A 13,243-nucleotide genomic window follows, 5' to 3' on the forward strand; every position below is an offset into this window, starting at 1 on the left:
GAAGGAAGGAAGGAAGGAAGGAAGGAAGGAAGGAAGGAAGGAAGGAAGGAGAGTGCTAAGGGGAGGGCACTGGGAGCATCATTCATTCATTCATTTGTGAGTAATGAGTTATCAGACGAAAAGCTATCTCCATAGCTATTTGGGAATGAATAGAATCAGGCTAACAACATGCTTCAGTCAACATCAATGCTTCTAGAAGCTGCACTCTTCTCCTGGCAGGCGAGGTGGTCAAGTGGCGGGGGGTGGAAGTCAGGCACAAGTTCTAAGGCTTGGAATAGTTTTTACACTTCCCCTCCACTCGGAGCTAACATATGAACACTAAACTACCTTTACAGCTTACTTTTCTTTCTGATGTCATTTTGGTTCTTCAAAAATTTTTTCAAATGTTTTTATTTATTTTTGAGACAGAGAGAGACCGAACATGAGAAGGGGAGGGGCAGAGAGAGGGGGGAGACACAGAATCTGAAGTGGGTTCCAGGCTCTTAGCTGTCAGCACAGAGTCCAACGTGGGGCTCAAACTCACAGAGTGTCAGATCATGACCTGAGCTGGTCGGACGCTCAACTGACTGAGCCACCCAGGCACCCCTCATTTTAGTTCTTAATGTGGGGAAGGGCAAGGGGGCTGCTCTAACATTTTGTCATCCTAATGACTGCTGCTAATAAGGGCTTCTGGAGCAATTCTCTCTCCTCAGGGACCAAGCATGGGAGAAAGTTACTGGGCAAAAGCCAGCTTCTGTTCTCATAGCATGTGGTGAGTGCACTAATGGTGTGATATCATTACCTGTTTCTAAGTGCTCTGTGGGAAAGCCCAGCCCTTTGATTTGAGACAGAATATTAGCAGGGTACTGATGGTTTAAACAAAATTGCTTTTCTCCTCTTTACCTATGGGGGGGGGGGGAATAGCAACAACTGGAACAAAATATTGAAAATAAATGTCTAAAGTGCTCTAGGAAAAAGGCAGAGGTAAGACTTTTCCCAGTAGAAACAATTGTCTTTGGAACAGACATAATGCAGTATTTCCTCTTTGATATCTTTTAGGTTTATATACATTTACTGAGTATTCAGGAGCTAGCACTTCACATTGTTTACCTTATTTACTATCATAACCTATTTATGAGGAAATGTTATTCTCCTCTTGCAAAGGAGGCTCAGAGAGTAGAATCTTCCCCAAGGTCCTGAGGCAGCACCAGAGGGTGGCCATGCTTCTTACCCCTCCCTTATCCCCATCTCCAACAGCCCTTAAAGCTACTCTGGTAACTTTACAATCTAAAACAAAAGGTTTATGCAGATGTTATGGAAATGTAGCTTCTAAACATGCCCCTCCTTCTGCAATACCCTAGCCTCTGAGACCCTCCTGTAGCCAATCAAACATCTAATAAATGGCAGGCGTTGACATAGGGGCCAGAACTTTCTGGCTTAATTCTTGGGTGTGTTCCTGTCCCTGCTTTTAGGAGCCTCCCCTCCAAGCAGCAACACAACTGCTTTCACTTAGGTTTCATTTTGAATATTCCATTTCCTTCTGAATAAATCAGAGCAAAACTTCTGGCTAATGAATGCCTCAGAAGTTTTTCTCTCCCTTCAGTTGTAGCTCATAGATAAAAACCTGGCAGGTGAAGAATTTAACCACTCCACCCTCATCCACCTTGCCCCAACACTTACCCAAATCCCAGAGACTTCACAAATTCTTTCAATTTGGGAACATCAACTTCTTTGCTACTCCTTTTTGGCCCTCCCTTATCAGGATTAGCTACTTACTGCTCTTCCTGTTTTGCTTCAACTGAAATAAACTTGAGCTCTTATCCCACCCGTCAGATAGATTTCCTAGCTTAAAAGCTTTGAATAAGAATGACATTGATCCTACCTTTCCTGCAAAGTGGCATTACTGCTTATTACTGATGTTTGTACTGCTCCATATTACTTTTGAGAATTTCATGGACTTTCTCACTGCAGACGAGTCAGTGTTTTGGAATTGGCATCTCCTCAGGTAACAAGATTGATTGCCTCATTTTTTAAATTTCATTTTTTTCAAAGAAAAGTCTAGTCCAACTTACTAATTAAAAAAAAAAAAAATCTGATTTCGGGGGCGCCTGGGTGGCTCAGTCGGTTGAGCGACCGACTTGGGCTCAGGTCATGATCTCATGGTTTGTGAGTTCGAGCCCCGTGTCGGGCTCTGTGCTGACAGCTTGGAGCCCAGAGTCTGCTTCTCATTCTGTGTCTCCCTCTCTCTCTGCCCCTCCCCCGCTTATGCTCTGTCTTGCTCTGTCTCAGAAATAAATAAACATTAAAAAATTTTTTTAAAAAAATCTGATTTCGTTACAATCAAACCCAGAATTCAATTAACTAGCATTTACATGATTAGCATTGCTCAAAGGTAAGTATATTTTCTGTAGAGACTGACCAGTGGGGCAGCTGCGCAAATCTCTGCAAGAAGGTTCCTCTTCTTTGGTGACAATGAGTCAGATTTGTATTAACTCAGAAATGAATTTAAGGAGAAAAAAAAAAAAGAACTTTGTCATCTAATGAGTAACTGTTTCATCTTGGTTTAGTTGATAAAGCAGTAGCTCTAAAAATAAAACTTACTGTAGATTTGTTCTTTTCTCTTTTATGTTAAAAACCAAACTCTTTAACTTTGCCTTTCTGCACATCTAAATAATATACAATTTTTTAAAATGACTTTAAGTATTAGTAGTTGGAAGAAACTGCTTGGTTTGGGAATGGTGTGCTAATTCGTTAGGTCCACATATCAGCTGGAATATACATTTCAAGGAAGTTTTAAATGTCCCCAATTGAAATGTTTTCCAAGAAATCAGACCTATTTGTTTTGTTTTGTTTTCCTCATCGACAATGATTGCCTAAAAATCTACCCTGGACCGACTGAAAACATAATAACTTTCCACATCTTTTTCTTCCTCATCCTACAGATACCATAGCATTTTGTACATTCTAATGGCAGTTCTTAAATTCTGCCCCTTTTGAAGTTGTTTGATTGTATAAAAAGTGATTGTGTGAGAAGAGTCTTATATAGAGTCTTATATAAACCAAGCCTGAACCACCTTTGTATCCTTTGTGGAACCAGAGTTTTCTGACTTTTACTGCCCTAATCCATCTAATATCCTATTGTCAAATTTATTTTCCTAAAGTTCAGCTCTGCTTAAGTAACTTCTTGGATAAGAATCTACAACAATTTCAGGTTGTTTACTGAATTATATGCTCCTGCCTCACCTGGTATGTGTAACCTTCCATTATCTGGCCCTAACCTGTCCTTTCCAGCTTTGTCTCTATGGTATTTTCCATTGAAACGTGGCTCTTCCTACTTCTGAGAATAGGTCCTGGGATTTCCCATTTTTCTCGTGCTTTCTCACCAACTAGAATGCCTCACCTCATACAGAGACCCATGCACAAAGCCATGCCTGATCCTCCCAATTGAAAAAAATCTTTCCTTGATTCTGATCTTTGCAGCACCTTGTTTATACCACTCTTGGGTACTTACATCACTACTGCCCACTTTGGGTTAAATTATAATAACCTGTGGAATTGTTTTATCTCTCTGATTTGAGAGTAAGCCTGGTATGCTTGAAAGAACGTGAGCTATGAGGTTGGAAAACTCTAAGTTCAGATAATGCCTCTCATTTATGGGCTGTGTGACTTTGGACAAGTAACCTACCTTTCTGAGCTTTTTTATTATTTTTTTTAATCTATATAAAATAATTGATTCACTTCCCCTTTCTCATGCATTGAGTTATTATAAGTAAAAAGAAGATTCTTTCTACCTAACCCAATCTCACTTGTAAGTAGCAAAAAAGTAATCAAGTTGGAACGGAGTAAACAGAGGCCAATGAATAAAAAGAGACAGAAAGCTTGTACTGAAAGTGTAAGAATTGCCAAAAAATGATGAGTTAAAGGAGTTTAACTGAGAAAAGAAAGAGCAGAAGAAGAGATTTTTTTTTTCCTTCAGTTTCTTGAAGGAGTTTTATTAGTGGATAGTATATTCATCGAGTCAGGGAGCAATATCTCTCGTCACTCAAAGCAACAAAGCCCCTTGAAATCAAATAGAAGTCAAGCTCACTTCTCTCTAAAGCTGTCCATCCTGTACTACGTCTTTCAGAAATAAAACATTGAAAAGAAACAGTGTCATCCCAGCATATGGTGGGAGATTGGCTATTTTGCCTTCCAAAACAGAAGAAATTTATCATATTTTTCAAGGACAATTTCCTGAAATAAATTTGCCATTGCTTCTGCAGAAGGGGAAAAGAATTAATGTGCACATTAGTAATATTGTTACTCAAAGTGGTCTGTGGAGTTTGTTATACATTCAGAATCACAGACCCTGACCGGCAACTTACAGAGTAGAATCTACATTTTAAAGAGATACCTAGTGGGGCACCTTATTGGCTCAGTCAGAAGAGCATGGGACTCTTGATCTTGGAGTCAAGCCCCACATTGGGTGGGGCAATTAGAGATTACTTAAATAAATATTATGAAAATAAGCAAAAAGATATTAAGAAACCATAAATAAAATGAAAAGGCAACTTACTGATAGGAGAAAATATTTACAAATCATATATCTGATAAGGGGTTAATATACAAAATACATAAAGTAATCACAAAACCTAATACAAAAAACCCTCCAAACTACTTGATTGAAAAATGGGCAACAGATCTGAATACACGTTTTTCCAGAGAAGATATATAGATGGCCAACAGGTAAATGAAAATGTACTTGGGGCGCCTGAGTTGGTGAAGCATCAGACTCTTGATTTCAGCTCAGGTCATGATCTCACGGTTGTGAGAATGAGCCCCTCATGGAGCTCCATGCTGAGTGTGGAGCCTGCTTGGGATTCTCTTTCTCCCTCTCTCTCTCTACCCCCACCCTGTGCATGCTCCCTCTCACTCTCACTCTCAAAATAAATAAATAAACTTTCAAAAAATGTATTCAACGTCACTAATCATCAGGGAAATGTAAATCAAAACCACAATGAGAAATCATCTCACATCTGTTAGAATGACTATCAAAAAGACAAGAAATAGTAAGTGTTGACGAGGATGTGGAAAAAAGGAACCACTTGTGTACTGTTGGTGGGAATGTAAATTGATGCAGCCACAATGGAAAACAGTATGGAGGTTCCTCAAAAAATTAAAAATAGAACTACCAGCAATTCTACTTCTGGGTATTTGTTGAAAGAAAATGAAAACAATAACTTGAGAAGATATATGCACCTCTGTGTTTATTGCAGCATTATTTACAATAGCCAAGATGTGGAAACAACCTAAGTGTCTATCAATAGATGAATGGTTAAAGAAGATGTGGTGTATATATACACAATGGAATATTATTCAGCCATAAAAAGGAACGAGATTTTGCCATTTGCAACAATATGAGTGGACCCTGAGGACCCTATGCTAAGTGAAATGAATCAGACGGAGAAAGACAGATACTTCATAGTCTCACCTATATGTAGAATCTTAAAAGAGAAACAAACAAACAAATAAACCAACCTCATAGATAGAACAAATTGGCAGAGAAAGGGGTAGGTGGTTGGAGAAACGGATTAAAAGTTACAAGCTTCCAGTTACAAAATAAATAAGTCATGCAGGTATAATGTATAGCGTGGCAATTGTAGTCAATAATACCATGTTGCATATTTGAAAGTTGCTAAAAGAATAGATATTAAAAGTTCTCATCACAAGAAAAGCAATTATGTAACTATGTATGGTGATGGATGGTAACTAGACTTATATACAAATATTGAATCATTATGTTGTATACCTGAAACTAATGTAATGTATGTCCATTGTACCTCGGTTTAAAAAAAGATCCTGGTATTTTATAAGTACATTAAAGTTTGAGAAGCACTGATGAATAAAGTCTTTTGTTCATGTTAAGGATTCTAAGATCCTTAACACTAGGAAATCATTTTTTCCCTCTTTTTCCACCTCAGTCTGAGTCATTTGAGATTCTTTAGTGTCCATTAACAATTTAGACTAACATGGGCTTGTAAAATGCAAAAACATACTAATGTAATATGATTGCAAGAAGGTTCTATAAGTGATGGCTTCTTTTTCACTTGCACTATGCTGAGGCTGAGGAATGGCAGCCTATTAACTGGAAGTTCTTTCCTAGTCACTATACCTGGCCTTTGGGTGAGCTTGTATTAGTCTCACATGAAAGAGCTGTCGGTTGGATAGATGAAATAGACTGTGAGGAAGTCAAATGGAGAGACCATTGCTAGCAGAATTTCAAATTCAGGTGGATGTTTGTTAGTATACCCTTTCTGCAGGGCAATCTGGCAATATGTTTAAGAACACTAAACTTCTTTGACTCAATGATGCCCATTCCGAGAATTTATGTAAAATACATAATCAAAGATGCACAGAAAGATTAATGAATGAAAATTTAAAAAAATTTTTTTAAGTTTATTTTTTTATTTTGAGAGAGAGAGAGAGAGAGCACAAGCTGGGGAGGGGCAGAAAGAGAGACAGAATCCCAAACAGGCTCCATGCCATCAGTGCAGAGCCCGATATGGGGCTCGAACTCACAACCTGTGATATCATGACCTGAGCTGAGATCAAAAGTCAGACGCTTAACTGACTGCACCATGCAGGCGCCCCAGGAATGAAAAATTTTTATGTGCCATTAGCTATATTAGTGAAAACTTACAAATAACTTAGATATTCCACATAATAATGAAATGATGAGCTAGATTATGATGTGGCCGCATAACAGAATAGTACGCAGCCAGTAAAATCTTATTTTTGACTTGGGAGAAGTTCATAGCATGCTAAATGTAAAGATAAACTCTCCAAATAAAAATGAAGTATGATCCAAATTTTATAAAAAACTATTTACGTAGGAAAGGAAAAAAGGTAAAGAAATATATAAAAGTATCAACAGTATTTTTAATTTTTAAATTGCGGGAGATTTTAATTAATTAATTTATGACTCTTAATATTTATCATCTTTTTGTAATGAACATGTATTATTTCTATCATTAGGAAAAACATAAATTAAAACAAAATATGTAGTTGCTACTCTTTGATTACTGCTTCTGACTTCAAGTCTTGAGTTGGAAAAGGGAGGAAAGTTGGCAAGGGTTTTTGATGGAACATTTTATCCCTTTTTTAAAATAATTTTTTAAATTATTTATTTTTGAGACAGAGAGAGACAGAGCATGAGCAGGGGAGGGGTAGAGACAGAGGGAGACACAGAAGCCGAAGCAGGCTCCAGGCTCTGAGTTGTCAGCACAGAGCCCGACGCGGGGCTCGAACCCACGGACTGTGAGATCATGACCTGAGCTGAAGTTGGACGCCCAACAGACTGAGCCACCCAGGTGCCCCTCTATCCCTTTTTTTAATTGCTGCCACAGATTTGGAAGAAGGGACCCTCCAATGACGGACACCAAATACTTGTGAAAAATGACAAAGGTCTGACTACAGACATCCCTTTCCTTATTCTTCTGCTAAATTCAAGAATTAACAGTAATTCTTTCCAAGGTTAAAAGTCCATTTCCCATACTGAAGGAACTTAAAAAAAATTTATTTTGGAATAATTACAGCTTTGCAGGAAGTTGCAAAGATAATACAGAGAGATCCGTTGTGCCCTTCACCCAATTTCTTCTTGAAGCAACTTTTAAACATGAATTATTTGATGGATTTAATTTCTTTATTCCAACAGTCTGAGATTCATGCTGAGCAGCAGTGTTGTACGTTGTAAAGGCAATTCCAGTCCCTTTGGTTTCTCTATTTTGAAAATAGTGTAATATTTTTTCCCCTAATTACCCATGGTTAACCCTGAGTCAGATGCAAGAAAAGAAATCTCAGCCTGTTATGTTGTATACTTTCTTCTATCGTATATACTTTCTTCTATCGTATGGACAAGTAAATGTAACCTGTGAGATACAGTTTCGGTTCAAGAGTGCATCTGTGCTGGGGGTCTGCCTTACCAGGTACCGGCAATTCCTCTGCTCAGCTTAGCTGATATAAGGCAGGAGGACACAGGGCAGAAAAGAGCGCCTTAATTGATAAAAACTTCTCTGTCGTTTGTAAGGTGTTAAGGTTTCAGCATAACTTAAAACACTGAGGATTGAAAAAATCAGCACAGAGCCCAACATGGGTCTCAAACCCATGAACCATGAGATCATGACCTGAGCTGAAGTCAGACGCTTAACTGAGTGAGCCACCCAGGCACCCTGGAATCCTCTTCTTACAACACACATATCCAAGTGCCCAGCTGACCTAATTTCCTGCCTAATACTTGTGTTTGTCTCCCATAACTATTCAGACATCTTAATATTTTTATGTTCACTTCACGCAGATGTTGAAAAAAATATTTGGGAGAAAATCAAGTGAGATTATTGACCATAGGGCTACCACTTTTCAGGTCGAGAGCCCAGGACAGGAATAATTTGGCTTTGGCTATCCAATGGAAGGAGTGTCTATGCTGCAAAAAAATTCCCATTATTTTTGCCATGGTGAGGGAGGAGCATTTTCCTAATCCACATAAAGGCATCCTCTGAGTTAACTGATTAGTTCAATTAAAAGCAGAAGAAACAGTTAAGTGCCCAGTGTATGAGTACATATTAGAGAGAGAGAGAGAGAGAAAAAAAAAAACAAAACAAAACTCAGCTACAATCTCTTCTTAAATAGGAAATATCAGGATTAATACAGTTCTCAAATGTTCTGACGTGCTCCAGCATCCCTTAGAAATATTGCATATTCTTGGGTCATAGAATTGCAGAATTGAGCAACAGAAGAAATCCTAAGGATTATGCAGCCCAACCTGTCATTTCACAAAAGAATAGTAAGTGCCCCCAATGGAAGTACTTGCTTAAAGGTATTGGATACATCTGGTTGCTGAACTCAGCTATTCTGACTCCCTATTATAACCACAGTACTGATTTTCAGGTACGTAGCTCTGAGCACTTTTTCATATGCTGTCTCTCTTTCACTCTTGTTCTTTATTTTTCCTTCTCTCCATTATAAACCAGTCATTCCCACAGACTTAGCTTCCTCTAGAAGGAGCCTGAGAAAGAGTCGTCTCCTGCACAGCTCTTGTCTCATAGCATGCATATCCCCACCCACTTGATCTTCAACTACAGAAGGGTTTGTGTTTATTATCCACATCCACACAGATAAGATACTGTGTGAAGAAGCAAAATTTAATGTTACACGAAGATATTCACTAATGAAATGACTGCTCAAAATCCCACATGGTTAACATGATGGCTTTTCCTTGCCCCTGGCATCCTCGGCTTGGGTAGTCATCTCTGCCTGATTTCCAGATATGCTAAACATCTGCTGAAGTAATGGAAATACAATGCCAACCGATTGCAAACTGAAGTTGTAAATCCTGGTAAACATGACAGGATCCTATGAGGTCCGTTGCTGTAAAATAAGTCCTGAGAAATAAAGATTATTACTTCCCTCCCTCTAACATCCCTCTGATAAGAAAGATCTGACAAAGTTTAAGATTGTACTTGTTAATTAAAGAAACGAGAGGAGAACCATAACACAAGAGGCATTTTTAAAAGAATGCTTTAATTAATAAATTGATGAACCATCTTTTAAAATTATGCTGCAAGGATCATGTATATTTTGTTCCATCAATTGCTCCAAAACAAAGTCAAGACTCAATTCATTCTCAGACTTCATGCATCATTTCCACCACGACCTGAGTTTTGTTCAACATTAGATAAAGTGAACTTACTTTCATAAGTTCCTTCTTCAAAAGATCAAGTTTCAATCAAACATTTACTTATCATTTACGGTAAAATTATGGTTCTCTCTTTAAGTGATCTTTCTGTAATGCCACAGATCCTCAGACAGAGAACATGTGCATACATGAGCAAAGATCAGAAGACTAGGACAGAGAGTCAGATGTTACGATAGGTTATCTCTTCACTGGTAGTGTGGCAAATAATCATTTTCTTCCGAGAACTTTTCTAAGCTTTTCAAAATGTTCTAAAAATAAGTATATTGTATATTTTGAAATGCAAAAATATTTACTTTTAAGGGTTGCCTGGATGGCTCAGTTGCGTCTGCCTCTTGATCTCAACTTAGGTCTTGATCTCAGGGTTGTGAGTTTGAGCCCCACGTTGAGCTCTGCGCTGGGCATGAAGCCCATTTAAAAAAATAATAAAATAAATAAAATAAAATAAAAGACAGAATTCTCCTCGTACTTCATCTCTTCATAATCCTCACTTCCACCAAGAGCCTGAGACATTGAGGCTGCAGTTCTTCTCTCTACAAAGACACTAATTACTCTGTTTTATATTTCTGAGTAATTTTGGCCTTATTCTGAGGCTTTTTATGAACCTCGTTCTTGAGGCAAGGGAGATAGCGTGGATAACATCAGACAGGTAGAAAGCGTATTGGAGGTTTGACTTTTCCGGCCTCAGCATATGAAGTTGTCCTGAGAAACAAAGCATCTTATCTTCCTCCCCCTAAAAACTGGTGAGCATTTTTATGATTTCTATTCTTTACCATGTCAAGTACGAGAAGTCATTGGTCTGAAGCTTTTTTTCTGGCTATAATTGGCTAGTGAGCCAGTTATCTATTGGGGCCACCCCGGTTTATGATAATAAAACCGTGATGCCCCCATATGTAAGAACCATAGACATAGTTCTGCCTGCAGGAAAACAATGGCTTGTTCTCTTTCTATCCAAAAGCCAATTTAACATTTTTCTTTATATATTTATTTCCTTTATTTCTCTATTTTCCTGTGCACATTCTGCCCCCTTCCACAAAGGAGATGAAGATGTTTTCCCTTCTAATTCCAGAATTGTATGGCTGACAACAAAAGACATGTAAATGAAAGAATAAAATAGAAATGAGAGCTAAAGGTCAGGGAAAATTATAAACAAATAGTAGTAACTTTGTGATGAATTAATATATACTATATTGTAAGTACATTTATGTGAGTCAATTTATAAGTGGTATAAATTAGCAATAAAATTAGGGATAGAAAAAGGCTTACAAAGGCACAGGTCTTGAGAAACTATATAGTTGTTATAGTTGACCTTCAAATTTCACTCTAAACTGCCTGGCAATTAAAGCTAAAAGAAAGAAACAATCAGCGTAAGTTCACTTTCCTTCATTAATTCAGTGGGGGACTATATGGTAGATATATATGATGAAACTATTATTAAAATCACAAATGGCAGGGCGCCTGGGTGGTTCAGTTGGTTGAGTGCTCACTTCTTGATTTCAGCTCAGGTCATGATTCCAGGTTCGTGGGATTGAGCCTTGTATCTGGCTCTGTGCTAAGCGTGGAGCCTGCTTGAGATATTCTCTCTCTCTCTCTCTCTCTCTCTCTCTCTTTCTCTCTCTCTTCCCCTCACCCCCTCCCCTGCTCACATGCTTTGTCTCTGTCTCTTTTTCAAAAAATAAATCAAATCAAATCAAATCAAATCACAACTGGCAGAAAACCTATGACAAACAGGCAATTATTTCTCATGCTACTAAACACAACCTCTACTATTAAGCCTGAGAAAGTGTTACCTTTGACCAGACAATGATTTAACTTACCCTCTGCTACCTCTGTAGTTAGATGTGGATTTATTTAGATTTCCATTTTTGACTTCAAAAGAATTTTTTTCTTTTCTGATAGTGTACTCATAAAGATAAGGGTTAGAAAATGTTAATTAAAGTGAAAATATCTAACAAATATTACTGCAATGAATATAGTTTACATATTTCTGAATTATCCCTCACCTGTTTCTTCTCAAAGCTGTTTATTCCTTTAAAACTGCAGAATCTAGGGGCGCCTGGGTGGCGCAGTCGGTTAAGCGTCCGACTTCAGCCAGGTCACGATCTCGCGGTCCGTGAGTTCGAGCCCCGCGTCGGGCTCTGGGCTGATGGCTCAGAGCCTGGAGCCTGCTTCCGATTCTGTGTTTCCCTCTCTCTCTGCCCCTCCCCCGTTCACGCTCTGTCTCTCTCTGTCCCAAAAATAAATAAAAACGTTGAAAAAAAAAATTAAATCCCTTAAAACTGCAGAATCTAGACCTGAAAGAAAGGACCTTAGAACTTTTGTCATTCAGTCTCCTCATTTAGCAGTTATGGGTATATTTTCTCTGTGTCTCAGTTTCCGAAAATGGATATAGTACAATTTTCAAATGGTAAAAAAAAAAAAACATGACTCTCAGATAAATAAGAAAATGAACACAGGTCAAAAATTGTATTTAACTTGGTAATTAGTGAGGGAACCAGTAGGATATTAAAACCGATAAGAGCAATTGATAAACTAGATTTATATAGGCAATCTAATTGATGTCTTTCTTAAGTATAAAATTGTCTAACCCTCTGGCAGGACCACATATCATAGCCTATGGGGTTCTGTTTCATTGGATAGAAATCATTTGCCTTTCTACTAGACAAAAAGTCATTCCTTGTTATTTGTAGATTCTGTATCTGCAAATTCGCCTACTCATGAAAATTTATTTGGATTTTTTAAATCAATATTCACCCTGTTTTCATGGTCATTCAAGGACATGCACAGAGCAGAAAAAAATTTGAGTTGTCTGATGTGCACATTCCCAGCTGAGGTCAAGCAAAGTGACACTCTGCCTTCTTGTTTCAGCTCTCACATTGTAAACAGGTGTACTTTTTGTGGTTTATTTAGTGCCATGTATTTTTTTGTTCATGTTTGTGCTTTTTGGTTGGTGATTCCTCCATTTATTTATTTTTTTGATTCCTCTGTTTAAAATGACCCTCAGGCATAGTGCTGAAGTGCTGTCTAGTGTTCCTAGCACAAGAAAGCTGTGATATGCCTTACGTGTGTGTGTTTTGTTCAGATGTGCGTTATGGTGCTACTGGCCGAGAGTTCAATGTTAATGAATTAACTATATATACAGTCAGTGTTCATGGTGACTTTATAGAATATCACTACTGGGAATAATAAGAGCTGATTATATCCACAAATAAATCTCTGCCCTGAGGAGTTATAAAATAGACCTGTAAATAACAAGTCAAGCCTAGCACTGCACCACCAGAACACCTGTTACCCTTCTGCGTATTTCTAAATTTCAGGCATTTCTAGTAATATTTAGTTAGCTTTGTAAAATGTCTTGGCCCCACCAAAGTTCTCTGCTTTCCCCTTAAGTTGCAAAACAAAAAGCAAGATATACTTCCCTGCTTACATTTTGACCAGTGCCGTGTGGAGTGTATTTTTCCCTCGTTCTAACTCCAGAATTGCATTCCAACATTCATAACTAAGTTTCCTGTGCTATTAAATGTCATGCCTTTATTT

General features: G+C 38.0%; 1 long non-coding RNA gene across 3 annotated transcripts in view; it reads right to left on the reverse strand.

The window, feature by feature from the left end:
* Positions 1–2,451, reverse strand: part of LOC121034023 (uncharacterized) — a 10,025-nt gene extending 7,574 nt beyond the window's left edge. The window contains exon 1 of one of the 3 annotated variants that reach the window (XR_005792252.1): positions 2,399–2,451. This is a non-coding gene — a long non-coding RNA (uncharacterized LOC121034023). The other 2 variants (XR_005792254.1, XR_005792253.1) reach the window with 2 other exon arrangements.
* Positions 2,452–13,243: the final 10,792 nt, after the last annotated feature.

The sequence above is a fragment of the Herpailurus yagouaroundi genome, unplaced genomic scaffold (genome assembly GCF_014898765.1).
Source record: "Herpailurus yagouaroundi ecotype Mexico unplaced genomic scaffold, PumYag 159, whole genome shotgun sequence".
NCBI lineage: Eukaryota > Metazoa > Chordata > Mammalia > Carnivora > Felidae > Herpailurus > Herpailurus yagouaroundi.